The 13,576-nt window shown below is 40.2% G+C and overlaps 1 protein-coding gene across 50 annotated transcripts in view; it reads right to left on the bottom strand.

Annotated features, from left to right (window-relative positions):
• The window catches only part of SORBS1 (sorbin and SH3 domain containing 1), a 119,170-nt gene extending 105,995 nt beyond the window's left edge, over nucleotides 1–13,175 (bottom strand). For 48 of the 50 annotated variants that reach the window (XM_069863596.1, XM_069863592.1, XM_069863601.1 and 45 more), the window contains exon 1: nucleotides 12,873–12,997. The gene's annotated coding sequence lies outside the window, so the exon portion shown is untranslated. Of the gene's footprint in view, nucleotides 1–1,628; nucleotides 1,783–12,872; nucleotides 12,998–13,080 lie in introns of those variants that run through there. The other 2 variants (XM_069863589.1, XM_069863590.1) reach the window with 2 other exon arrangements.
• Between the last annotated feature and the right edge of the window lie 401 nt (nucleotides 13,176–13,576).

Here is a 13,576-nt window from a genome sequence, read left to right as displayed (position 1 = left end):
ATTTAAGTACATCAAGAGAAAGCGACAGGGATCCTATCTTCAGTTATCACCCAAATCTATCTAATCAAAAAAGTGGTTTTTAAAATGATCCTGGAGTTACTCTGACCTCCAACTACTTAATTTAAGCCTGGTTTTCCCAACAAAAACGGACAAGCTCACAGCCTGAAGCTAAATCAGAATGAAACCTACATTAGCTGCAGTTTTAATTTCTCAAATCAAAGCATATAAAAAGAACTCTGGTATCTGAGAGCAGGTGTTGGGCTGTTCTACACAACACAGGCTACCTGTGGCCATAGGAACGTCCAGAGTTGCCATACCTTGTTTTATTGTCATGCAAGTCTTGGACAAGGTGAATACTGCAAGGACAGAAGCAGACAACTACTGGAGTAGAATAAAATCAGAAAAAAATGAGTGAAGATCCAATCCAGGTATCAACCATAATACCTGTCTTGAAGTTCAAGCATCTGCATGTTCACAGAGACCGGGACTTTTCAAATGAAAGGAATTCTCCCATATTTATGCCAGCATAAACCCTACGTCTCATTTAAAGTGTTTTAACTATGCTACTAATTATTGAGTCAAAACATCAAGTTTGCATCTGGCTCTAAGTGGTTCCAGCTGCAGCAGAGAAATCCAGAACCAAGCTAAAACTTTAACTTTCTAAGGCTTAATGTCAGCCTAAATTTTCTGTTAAATTAAGACAATAATTGCAGCTCCAAATGAAGTTCTTAAGGCAGCTTGAAGTTGAGCCCATCTCACTCCCAGTTTTAATACAGATTCCTCAACTTGAATTTGCAGGTACATACGTGGCATCTCTTATACTTTTGATTCAAGCTGTTCATTTGGCGAAATTTAACAGGCAAGAGATGCCTGTCTGAGAATGGAATCAATCAGGAATGCAGTTACAACAGAAAGAATTTCAGCAGACCATAAAAGAGACAGAGAGGAAAAAAGAAAACCCTGCTACAAGAACAGTCTGGCAAAATGCAACTGTACTGAGTTTGGGCTGCTTCCCAGTACTCCAGAGGGAATTGTGCTATTTGCTGAGTTTAGTGAATGTAATCTAGTGCCAAAGGAAAACCAGAGGGAGAAAAAAAGTGCCACTGCTTTCACTATTTTCTCAGTTCTGCTTCGTATGAGATAGCATATAAAAGACAGAGAAATTATTGTATTGCTGTGAAAGCAGACAGAAACTTGTAGGCAGATGTTCTCAGCAGAAGTGAGGACTGATTAGACACTGAATAAAACTATACCACCAGAATAAAAAAAAGCTACTCAGCAGGCAGAAATAAATCAAGAAACAAGAGACTCAAAAAGCAGTTTGGAAACAACATCTGTAGTGATAATTAAGTCTTATTTTGTCATTCAGTACATGGGAATCAATACTTTCCACTATATATCATACACAACACCATATAAGTTACTTTCCTCTAATAATCTCAATATGCAACTGTAGGGAGTTTATAAATCATTCAGAAGAGATATAAAGAGTTAACAGGAAATGTAAAATAAAGTAATTTCAACAGAATCTACCTCCAAAACCAACAGATACCCCACAAGTCAGTTATAGCAGAAAATCTGGAAGAGATTGAAAAGGTCTGAAATCTTCCAAGGTTTTAAATACTTACTTCTTGCAGCCAAAATCACATCATTTGAATATCCAGGAAAATTTTAAATCTTAACTAGCTGAGAACACGATGTAGCCTTTCCTTCATACCGTCCAGACATTTACTCATTCAATAGAAGCACAAAGCATGATACTATAGTGCAGCATTTTACGTAGTTACTAAGGAGGTGAGAAGGAGGGGACAGTACTTCCTCAAAGCTTTTAGTTCAGCCCACTTATTAAAACACAGAGTGGAAACAGCTGTTATAGAAAGGAAGAGGATGTCCAGGCAGTTTTTTATTAAGCTGCTTAGGTGTAAAATGGTCTGGAATTGCAGTAGGAAAACCTATTTTTTTTCTGAATTTCATTCTTCTTCTGCATCACCCTTAAAGAAACTGGCTCTAACTCAGCTCAGAAAGAAGTATAGCACAGCAGATAGACAGGTCTCCATTTTCAAAGTCATTGCAACTCACTAGGAAAAATGAGATCTCTAAAAGATCCTCCCTCTCTCCCTTGCAAGGACTAGTATGAGCATGTGTATGCTTCAAAATGCTTAAGACTTCATGCAATGAAGTCTCAATTCATCTCGAATGACTGCCCATCAATAAGTCCCAAGCACACAATAAATACTTGCTCATGAATAGCAACATTCAGAATTGGTAGTGTGCCTCTTGCAGATTATCACCTCAAAGTTAAAATTAGATAAGGAACAGTGGAGCCTGGTAAGAGCAATGAAAGCTCCTCAACTGTTTCTTGATATGGAGATACTGAATAAATGAGGATTTTTCAGCCTGAGAATGTGTTGGCAAAGAGGAGATGAGAGTACTTCATTGAATCTTGAAAGGCACCAAAATGCTAACCTGGGAACGGTGGCTCATTCCTTCTGCTAACACAAGAACTAAAAGGAACAGGAAGAAATCTCAAGGCACAATGCTCAAAACAAACAAAAGTAAGTGTTTTTTCACACCATACATAATTGGACTGCAGAACTCATTGTCCCAGAATCTTGCAGAGGTCCACTGTGTAAGCAAGCTCAAAAAATGAAATTCAAAAAAAAAAAAGAAAGAACAATCCTAAGCAAAAATTCTTAGTTTGGGACGTTATTAACCACAATCTACTAGGAGGTGCTGACATCTCAGGTGAATCAGCAGTCTGCACTTGCCCTCTAGACGTTCCCCTCTGCATCAATCCCCTAGACCTGTGACATTGCTGCCAGAGCAGCAGAATGCATTAGAAGGATCTTTGAACCACAACCAGACCCGTTCTTGTACTCTGATCTATGTACATTAAGGCCCAAAGCTGCACAGCTCCTTGGAAATTTTGACTAGTAACCATAACGCGACAGGTAGGTACTACCCTTAAAAGTCATTCTGAAGTGATTTTGTACTTCTCGAGGGCAGCACCTGAGGTGGCCTGCCTTTCAACCCCCTGCACTTGTGACTCTTCACTGCAACATAACCAGTCCAGTACAACTACTTTCATGAGCAAAAGTTATTCATAAACAGTCCTTCCATAACTATTCCAGCTCTGTTTTCTGCTCTCTCACCCTTTGCCTACAGTTACAAAATCCAATGCATTCCGAAAGTGAAATTCTGTTGTAGCAAAGCTATTTCAAAGACATACATCCTTTTTAATATATGGCAAACCAGCATTTTTTAATGTAAGGCAAGCACATAATCACTGGGAAATGGCTGTTCTTATAGCAGCAACTAGCGAATAGTTTGTGCAATCAAGATTGTGCTTTGCATTTTGTTTTTCAGAAGGGACATATTTTTAAAATACCCTTGTAGTGGCAAAGCATTCACTATATGGTAAAAGTCATAACTGCCCACTGGCTCTGCTGGTCCAACAGCTGGTCTTAATACTGAGAAACAAGATACTTTTATGCAAAATAAGCTAATTGACTTGAGATCCTTTTCAGATCAGGTTTGAGAAAAGCAACCACAAAATCTGCTTCCCTTCTCCACTCCTCAGTTCAAACAGGGGCTTCATAGCTGTTCGTCTGTCTTTGTGTTTAATATTTCCTGGAGGCCTGCAAAGGCACGCTGCATGGTTTTAATAGAAAATAGATGTTTCCCTAAAAACGATGGGTTAGCATAGAAACAGAGATTATCTGAATGCCAGCAGTTTCAACTGTATATTTCAAAGGGAAGGAAAGGACAGAAAAAATATTTACTGCTTTCTGTTACTTTGTAGAATTCAGATGCCATGTATTTGTGGTTACTTCTTGTCTAAATAATTCACATTAAGGCCCTGTTCTCTACATTAGAATTTTTCTTCATGTTAAAAAGAAAATCCCGATGCTATCTTTGCCAGATAGCTCCTTTCATCTGTAGAGGAGGCTCACAAAGAGAAAACTGGTTTCTGCTTCCTGGGCTGATCAAGAATTTATGCTTGCACAAGATGTGTGGTCACCAGAAACTAGCAAATCGCAGACATTTTGTTCTACCTCAAAAAAACGTGTGCTTCCTGTGCAAGGCTTCATACCTATGTTGAAGTCGCCTTTTGGAAAAATTCTGAATGTTGCAGTGTTAACATGCTGAAAAATGGTAAAGACACAAATGTAAACAAGGCTTAGCTTCTTATACCTGCCCTGCCTCTTGCTTTATCTGACCTGACTAGTATATGCTATCCCCTCCCAAACAGAAGAGGGGATGACAGAACAAGAACAGACGCTCTACTTCCTCCTGCACAGGCTCTAATCAACAACCTTCAGATCCTGATTTTTGACTCATTCATGGCAGTAAACATTGATTCCAAGTCTCCTGCACCACTGTTTCCTGACAGGTCCATCCTTTCTTTCACTTTACCACACACCTACCGCTAGAGAACCAGCAGAATTAAAAATTACTTTGGGACAACTTGCCTTTCCTAGGTGAAGTCTTACTTTCCCTTCTTCAAGTCTTGACTAAAACTGATGAGAACTCTCTTCCTTGCCACTTCTTTCCTTCCATTAATTAAAAGCTGCATGGTGAATCAAGAGGGGCTTAGAGGCAATCTCAGTAGTTGCAACTACACTTCTTACGTCAGAAGACATTAAGGAAATTCCTGATGGAGTAACTTGTGTAGGTACAACACGGTGGAGCGCTGGTTACCGAAACAACAGCCAAGGTGCAATCAGATACTATGTTCAGTAGATGAATGACATAACAATACACTGATGGGAGATGTTCTAGGATGCTTCTGTGACCACAGTCACGAGCTGCAATTTGTAGAGCAACTCCATCAAAATCTCCTAAAGTAAGCAGATTTGTGACAACTCAATAGCTGGACAGGAAATCCCTTTGGTATTACAGATGGAGACGGTGGTTCAATAAACTATGCTTTCCTCTGAACAAGTGCCTTAGCACAAAGCCTTCAAACAAAAGTGCTTTAACAGATCAGGAAGGTCACTATAGTGTTTGAAAGCGCAACCAGACAGCCTTAAGGACACCCTACCAATGAGTTACTCCTGCATTATAAGCTGAAACACCATAACAATTCTTTGTACTAACCCAACAAGATTTTCTGCGCAGTTCCTCAGAATTTTCATCATGTCTCCTTTAAACAATATGGGTTTTTTTTAAGTACTACATCAGGTTTGGGTTACCAGCGAGTTTCTCTCAATTCTGTTTCCTCCTTACCCTCTTTTCCACTGGATAGAGCAAAGAGATGAAAAGGAAAGGAGAGCAGTAGTATTTGGGTTAGGCAAGGAGAAACAGAAAGGATGGGAGAACAGCTTTTCAAGAAAAGGAGGGGATTTTGAAGCCAAAAACTGAAAAACCTTTTGTCCCACTCTGAATCATAGAATCATAGACTAACCAGGTTGGAAGAGACCCACCGGATCATCGAGTCCAACCATTCCTATCAAACACTAAAACATGCCCCTTAGCACCTCGTCCACCCGTCCCTTAAACCCCTCCAGGGAAGGTGACTCAACCCCCTCCCTGGGCAGCCTCTGCCAGTTCCCAATGACCCTTTCTGTGAAGAATTTTTTCCTGAAATTTTTTCTCTGAAAGCACAATGCGTCCTACTAAAACTTAAGATCTTCTTTTGCCACATTTTGTTTTAGTTTTCATCAGCAATGGCTTCTTTCTGGAAACATACGTGATTATTTCAAGTTAAACATTGAGAGGGAGAGGAAAGTTGCAATATAAATGGACTGGGTGGCAAATTTATCAAAACAACAACCTGGCAGCTTTTAGTTCCGTAATGGCAGAACTTTTGGATAAACTCTCAATTCCCACTTTCAGCATAACACATAACAATGAAGTCCTCAGCAATGCTGTCTTTTAAAAAGTATAAACATTTTCTCAACGAAGACCAGCATGTTGCCTATGCCCAGCATTTTTCATGACCATGGAAGACCAAGTTCATTTTGACTGAGGTCACCTTAACTGCCATGCTTACACTGAAGTCCCATGGGATATTTTAATATCCACCCTGAGCACAAAAGGCTCAAATTTCTCAGGATGCACTAAAAAAAAATTGCACACGCTTTATGGAACCAACTGAGGTTGACCTAACTTGGAAATCTGGCAGGCTGAGGCAACGTAATCGAGCACCAGAGATGCTGAGCAAACCTTGACAGTCTCATTCTGTTCTTTGGATAGTGAAGCCTCTCCCTCGCAGGTTAACTTCCCCACCCACCCCGAAAGCATTCTGCTCTGGGAGGGGTTTTCACATCAGGGAAGAAAACTTTTTTTTTATGTGGTTCATGGGAAGTCTTGTTGGTTTTCTTTCTCCAGCTCATCTAGGCTGGAAAAAGAAAAAAAATTAGTTCCAACCAAAACCCAGCATAACAACTCTGTCCATCTGTGGACAGTTCTTTTCAACTTGCAAGGAAGCAATACCACAACTGCAATTTCTTGTGGCTTCTTATGGGAATGGTGGTGTAGCACAGCCACAGAAAGAGTTGTACTGGAATGGTCTGGGCATTGTTATTGCAGAGCACTTTGAGATGCTTTCATCCAAAAAGACACTTTATGAAAACAGGGATTACATCAATTCTAGGACAAATGTGGCCTCTAAGTATAGGAAGGATTTCCCATAAATTCAAAGCGTAATAGAGATAACTGGATACAAAGGATTAATTATATTCAAGGTTGTCTTTGACAATACACCATGAGATATGGAAACGGACCTGTAGAGTATAAACAGCATGACCCCCAGGCATAGTAAATTTATTTATTTATAATCTAAAGCCTGCTATCGGTAATATGATTCCTGTTATTGCTTTCAGAGAGCTTTGAATGACTCTCCTACGAGCAATGTGAAAAGGATATGAAATTAGACAACTAGAGAAACAAGGACAGTGTCATTTCAGCAATGCAGGGGGAAAAAAAATTACTTTCCAGAAAAAAGGACCTGGGAGATGCCACAGTTGATCAGATCCCTGATTTATATTATCCATACGTCTTCATCAGTACCGGAAGCCTCAGATCACACACAAGAAACCAGTCAGCAAAGCTGCAGCTGGGCTTCTCTCCTGAGACGACACAAAGCAGGTTCCCCAGGTCAGTGAGGCACCATTTTGTCTTTGCTGGGCAAATTTTCAGCTGGATTCATTTCCAATTTACCTAAACAAGTCCTATCAACACTACAGCTATCAGAAGGTGAGGCTGAAATTGGGATAACGGGGGGTATATTTCCTTCAGTGGCAGCCAGGACTTCAATCAGTTTGTGTCAGTCATGAAACCACAGCTCCATAGAAGCTTCTTGGTAAATTACGGGTTAGGGCAACAAAGTAAACGCCAAGAGAACAAATCAGGTTCAGGTAAACTAGGTATTTGGTAACAAGTATCGTTGTCTGTACCTCCAAAGCAAGGCATCTGGCACTTCCAAACACCTAGAACCAAATGTGTATTTAGTCTTAAGTGCACTGCCCAAGGTCACCTACAGAACCTCTGTCACAGCAAGAAGCAGTGTCTGGAAGCCCTAACCTAGCACCTTCCCTCTTTGGCTGGCTTAATGTTCTCCAGACAGCTCATTTCCCTCCTGATTACAGGGTGGTATCTCCACCTCCATGAAGGACACGTCATTTATGATAAATCATCCTGTTTATCACCTACCTTGCTTTCAGCACAAGTTTAAAGCACCCTGTTCCTTTTCCTGAGGTGGGTATAGGCTAGAGGCTTTACACTGCCCACAGACACTCCAATCTTCACTTTCAGTCTATAAAGGTGTCTCCGTCACAAAGCTGCAGTCTAGATCCTCCCTCTGCCTCTTTCTTAAATGTGGCTGAAGCCTTATAATTAGCTCTGTCTATTCTTTGGATTTGGCTGAAGCCACATGTCTAGCTCTGCTTCCTCTTCTCTCCCATTTCCCACTGCAGCCCTGGTGGTCCCCTGCACGCAGCACAGCTGTTTCTCCTCCTCACTTGCTGAAGCTTCTTTCTAAAACGTCTCCTTTTATTTTTTTTCCCCCACTCTTACTTGTTTCAATGCAAGTAACAACTTACCTCCTTGATCATTCAGATCCAATCCTAAAATAGTGCAAGTGTCCTTTAATCAACCTGCCCAGCTTGGTTCTGGGGTCAGCAAAACCAGCAGTCTCTGCCTTTCCCCCTATGGCAATAATAATTCACAGGGAGGAGGAAAAAAAGGTTTAACCTTGGCACTTCAGACTACCAGTTTTGGCTTTAGCATTTTTTAGTTTTCTTGTAAGGATGAAATTTTATTTCTTGAGAGTATTTTTTTAAGCAGGATTAATATCTCAATCATTTGACGCTTTCCCTTATACCTTATCTCCCTGTTTCCTGGCTGCTACTGAAGTCTTATTCAGAGATATAAATGTTAAGTTTACAGATACTTCACAGGTCCCATCTCTCTTCTCTGTGACACTTCCTTCTCTCCAGCTGTCTTTCCCTGGCACCGGTGCCTGCAGCGGGACCAGACTTCTATACAAATTACCTTTGCTCTACTTCATGTTTCCAAAACTGGTTGCAATATCAGGCCAATTCCAGCCCATTCACATGCTTACGTTAACCGTAGATCAAACCTAAAAGGAACACACTCCAGCTGGACTGGTTCTGCGATACCAGTTATAGCGTACTGCAACTGCTGCTCACTCACACATAGAGGTAGGTTTTGTGGGGAGAGAGATGGCACTTCCACCCCCTCCTGTACAATGTTATCTTTCTCTGAATAAGCCTACTCACTTTAGGCCAAGCCCTGAACACAGCCACTGGCCTCCAAAAGGAGCACATAACCACACTTTCTGGGCTTGTTGGCCAGTCTGGCCCAAAAGAGCAGGTAAACATCTGCCTGTGAAGTGCTAGCTGCTGCCAGTAGATCAGATCAGCAGAAGAGCCCAAACACCCAGAAACCTGAATCTAGAAATTGATGTTATGCAGATTTTGTTAAAAGCAGGGGCAAAGCCGCCTGGATGGACACTTAGACAGAGGTAATCCACAAAACACTTGTCAACAGGGATTTTATTCTTTAAAGTTCTGACTCAGTCCCAAGCAGGGAGTTCCCAGTTGCCGTGCTGTTTCTGTGTGTCCCACAGCAACGGCACTTACCACGCTGCAGAACCACTCACAAACATACTTAAGCGGGCAGAGGCAGCAGGCAGGGCAGACAGCATGACCAGCCCTCTCCTTTTGCTGGCAACTGTGTCTGAGAACAAAAGCTGGTGACAGTACATCCCTTTCGTGACAGCATTACTCCTGAACTTGCAGTCTCTGTGCAAGGAGCTCTACAGTATGTGATTTCCCACATTTTGTGAATGATCCGATAAAAACTGCTGCATGCAGCCAAACGTTTAGGAACTCCCCCGATATATGCATATTAAAATTACTCCAGAGGTGAGGGAAAGCAAAGCAAAGTGGAATGGTCTGAGAACGTTAGGTGCAGTGCTGGGCAAAGAAAAATTTTGCTTTCCAAATGCCACACGCAGATTTGTTGCAGGGACAAAATTGTGTAGACACGGAAAAGCCTGAGGTAAAGACCTCCATTTCATTTCCACTCTTACCCAGAGTCTCTTTCCAGGACTTGTGCTGAGTTACTTCATCTTCTGGTGTTTCACAAGGAGGCAAAAGTTTACATTAATGCTACATCTATCAAGGCTGTATACTCAGATTTTTTCACTATACTATACTGTGCTATTCCCAAATGTCAGATGAAACATAAGGGCACCACAAAGCAAAACTGGCAGAAACCTGCATAACTTTTTAGCTGGGCCATGAAATTATTTTAATGAACTACTAAGGAGTTGTATTTGTTAAATAAGCAAAAAGCTTCACAGTAAAATTGAATTCATTTGAATGATGAATGTGGCTGTCAAAATTGCTGTGGAGCTCTGCTGTTCCCTATTGCCAACAGACAGCAAGGAGGAACAGCAGCAACTGATGCCGCTTCTTCCTCAATACCAACTACCTCAATGCTTCATGTTCTCCTTCTCTTCAACAGTTTTGGGTTCTCTTTCCTATTAATTTCAATACAATTTCATTAACAGCATTCTTCATATTTTATCTTTGAAATAGATTTGACTAAGTGATGAATTGAGAAGGTTTTCAAATTGTCAGTGTGCATTAGGGAAGAAAACAAGCTATATTTGATGAAAGCATATCTAAAATTAGGCAAAAGACAACTAGGAGAAACTTCTGTAACAGTGAAAACTATGAGACCTCTACTATAACTGGTGTCAGGAACACTTACCTCTGAAGACAGTAATTTTCATGAACTTTTCAGCTCAAATATCAGAGCTAACGTGAGAGAATTTTACATGAAAACTGTGTTCCTCAAGGCTAAACTGTTTAACAGAATCAACCTAAAATAGGGCTAAGACTTTAACAGGCTAAGTTAAAACTACACACTTCTTCCTACCTGATCAAAGACAAGCAAAACAAAAACCCAATCACTTTTAAGCAGATAAATGTAAACCTCTTGGTGAAGTCCTCACTGTTTGAGCAACACTATTTTCAAATTGAAATAAGTGTCGTATCACCTGTTGGACAAGTGCTACAACGATGCTGTACCTAATGCAAACTAATTTGAAGCAAAGAGAAGATGGAGATTAGTTTGTTGTTTTATTTTGCCTCTAAAGAACATGGTTTCAAGTACCAAACAAATAATTAAAAAAGCAGTTAACTAAGTAACTAATCTTACACAATCAATTCAGAGCTCAAAGCTTGTAGGAAGCAAATACTTGTTGCTGAATGTATACCTGCCCCAAACTGGTTTTGTCAAGGAATCCAAAATGTACTTCTGTAGAAACCATAAAACTTCTTTCATAACACTTTTGCTTTGTCTCTGCTTCCTTTAAAATGTAGCAAGCTCTCAGACATAATTAGAATAATTTGTATTCATTCTAGTACTGAACAGGCTTACAACAACTTGTGTATTCACAGAAGTGTCACATCTTCAAAAGGTTTCAAGGATGAACTGCTAAGCCTCAAGGACTAAAAAGCCCTTTAAGTTTGAGGTCAAGCTAGGCATTTAGATTTAAAAATAATAAATAAATGCATTTGGAGACAAAGGCCTATTGTATAACACTCTTCCAGGAAAACTCATGGCCTGCCGAGAATTACTTGAAAAAACATTGTGCAAATTAATTCTGAATCATTCTCAGTTCTTTCTTCCACACTGAAAAGAGGGGTCTATGGAGGGAGAAAAGTACTGGTGAGTTCATACAGGGTCAGGGAATATCTGGCTTTCCTAATGCAAAGAAAGAAAAAGTTCATGGTTCTTGGGACACTGAAGAAGAGAACCAGCACCTTCCCTGCCTAAGGCTCATTGAGAACCTGGGGTATCATCAGTTCCAGCTACAAGGGGGTGGTAGTATATTTAGAAAGTACAGAGGCAAGTACGAATTGCAGTGGTCAAAGCTTATGTGGCGTGATAGTTCAAAACGAACCACTTCCCAACCTCTGCTCAAAAGAAGAACAAACAAACAAATGAAAAAATGAGTCCCACTGTTCTTCATCATACATTGCTTTCTCTGCTACCAAGCAGACACTGTCAAAACGATATGTAGAGTTCATGAGGAAAAAGAATTTTACTCAGGAATTTTGCATTATTATATAAATGTAGAAATTACTCACTAGGCTACACAGTTTTTTGCATTAGTTCAGAAAAAACATAGCAATATCATGCTATATTGTGGGCCTTTAAGTAACATTTATAGAAAACCAATACCCTTTATTCTTAACTCTGCAATTATATGTTAACAACTAACACTACAAAAGTTACTTCAGTTCTTCCAAGTTATACAACAAACCAGACAGCAAGGACAGTTTTGAATTGTTGAACATCAGGTTCACATTTACTATGTCCTCCTATTTTTAGGTCTTAATTTTAAACATCTGCTGAAAACACTTCCACTGCATCCAGCAATTCCAAGGTGCTAAGGAGGAGCAGCACAATCTTAATTCGGTGCTTAATTAAAAAAAAATTAGAGAAAGAGCTAGGAAGACTCAAAGACTTAGCAAGGGAAGGAACACAGTGCTCCCATTATACCATGTTATTTGCCCAGGAGTGACAACTGTGTTAGGGCGTAACCTTGGGGAATCATATTAATTAACAGACACTGACCATGATTTTGAAATTAAGGTTGGAAAAGACCTCTAAGATCATCCAGTCCAACCATCAACCCAAACCCATCATGCCTACTAAACCATGTCACTAAGTGCCATGTCTACACATTTTTTGAACACCTCCATGGAAAGAGACTCCACCACTTCCCCCGGGCAGCTTGTTCCAATGCTTGACCACTCTTTCAGAAATGAATTTTTTCTAATACCCAATCTAAACCTCCCTGGCACAACTTTAGGCCATTTCCTCTCTTCCTATCATTTGTTACTTGGGTCAAGAGACTAGCACCCACCTTTCCACAATCTCCTCTCAGGCAGCTGTGAACAGCGAAAAGGTCTCCTCTCAGCCTCCTCTTCTCAGGCTACACAATCTCAGTTCTCTCAGCTGCTCCTTCTAAGACTTGTTCTACAGACCCCTCACCTCACTTTGTTGCCCTAAGTCAGTGCAGACCTGCTATCAAACAGCTCTGTTCTTATTCTGGAGCCTCTGAAACCAGGTGTTTACTCATTAGCTGGAATCCTAATCTTGAACATCACTTGCAACAGTCAGTACAAGCACAATGGCCTCTGCTGTATGCATTAACCTGAATTCTCAAGTTTAGCTCTGATAGAATTAACTTAAAATATTGCATCAAAAAAAAAAAATCAAGAAAGTAGCCTTCTGCCAAAAACTTTAAAACTCACTTTTCTTAAAGTTTCTGTACTGCATTTGAGATGAATACTGGGGAGAGTAACAATGCGTAAAGTACATACCTTTGGCAGAGCCTGGAGAAAGAAGCCACAGCTCTGCAAGTGTGTTCTGGACTCCTCCTGGAAAAGAAAAAAGTAGTAAGTGTTATAGAATACAATAACCTAATGCAGCTGTTAGAAAAATGAGCTATAAAATAGTCTCTCAGTCTAAAATAAAAGAAAACACCATCCTGGGGTCTACTAGAAAATTTGACAATTATTTTTAGCCTACCTTCTTCAACTAGCACCGTTATCTTTTAAAGCCGAGAGTCACCATTTGTCTGTGAATCAGTTTTTACAAGCAAGAGCTTCCAGTCTATACAAAACCCAAGGCAACATCATCTGTGTTTATTATTCTGTAAGGAGAAACAGTGCCAAATTTCCTGCAGTACCCACTTTAGCTGCTGAAATCCAGAGAACTGAATGTGCTGCTGTTAGCATTTGGAGACAGGAATATGTTTTTACCTAATACATCAGACATGGGTTCACTTGGTGACAAGAAAGTATTAGATTCCATAGCAGGTTAAGATACAGCCAAATATGAAAACACTGTATGGAACTGAGAGTAATTTCTATTCATCATCTTTGAAATTTTTCAAGAGTGTTCTAAACATTCTAAAAATACCATTGAAGTTGGTAAATAGTTAAAGTCTCCGATTTTGTCACATAAATGACAGCTTGATTGAAGCATATAAATGCTCTAACACTACTCTTGCTATGCTGTCTTG

Source organism: Phaenicophaeus curvirostris, chromosome 9 (genome assembly GCF_032191515.1).
Source record: "Phaenicophaeus curvirostris isolate KB17595 chromosome 9, BPBGC_Pcur_1.0, whole genome shotgun sequence".
In the NCBI taxonomy this organism is placed as follows: Eukaryota; Metazoa; Chordata; class Aves; order Cuculiformes; family Cuculidae; genus Phaenicophaeus; species Phaenicophaeus curvirostris.
Note: the sequence above shows the minus strand (reverse complement) of the source record. Positions and strands in the feature narration are given on the sequence as shown.